Here is a 654-nt window from a genome sequence, read left to right on the forward strand (position 1 = left end):
TGATCACTCAAAAAAAAAAAAAAGCAGGCCTCTAAAAATAATCTACTTGACATCCAGAAGAAAGTGTTAAGCAACCACTGTGTACTCTCAACAGAAGAGATACCCTTTAAGAAATAAGAATAATAGGCTGGGTGTGGTGGCTCATGCCTGTAACCCCAGTACTTTGGGAGGCCAACACAGGCGAATCACAAGGTTAGGAGTTCAAGACCAGCCTGACCAACATGGTGAAACCTCGTCTCTACTAAAAATACAAAAATTAGCTGGGCATGGTGGTACACGTTTGTAATCCCAGCTACTCAGGAGGCTGGGGCAGGAGAATCACTTGAACCCCGGGGGCAGAGGTTGCAGTGAGCCAAGATCGTGCCACTGCACTCTAGCCTGGGTAACAAAGCAAGATTCTATTTCAAAAACAGAAAAGAAAAGAAATAAGAATAATAATTCTAAGGCGACAATAAGGCTGGGTGAGAAAGGATACAGATGAAATGTGAGAGTCTCACAAAGCAGCTAAAACCAGATTTGTGAAATGCAAACCCATGACTGTGGTGAATTCGTGTTTTATTTTCGTTGTATCTTCCCCCACTGCCTACCGCTGGCAGGGTATATGACGTTCCACATTCAGCAGACCTCAAAACTATTTGCTGAATGAATGAGTAG

This window comes from Cebus imitator, unplaced genomic scaffold (assembly GCF_001604975.1).
Source record: "Cebus imitator isolate Cc_AM_T3 unplaced genomic scaffold, Cebus_imitator-1.0 Scaffold357, whole genome shotgun sequence".
NCBI classification, from domain to species: domain Eukaryota; kingdom Metazoa; phylum Chordata; class Mammalia; order Primates; family Cebidae; genus Cebus; species Cebus imitator.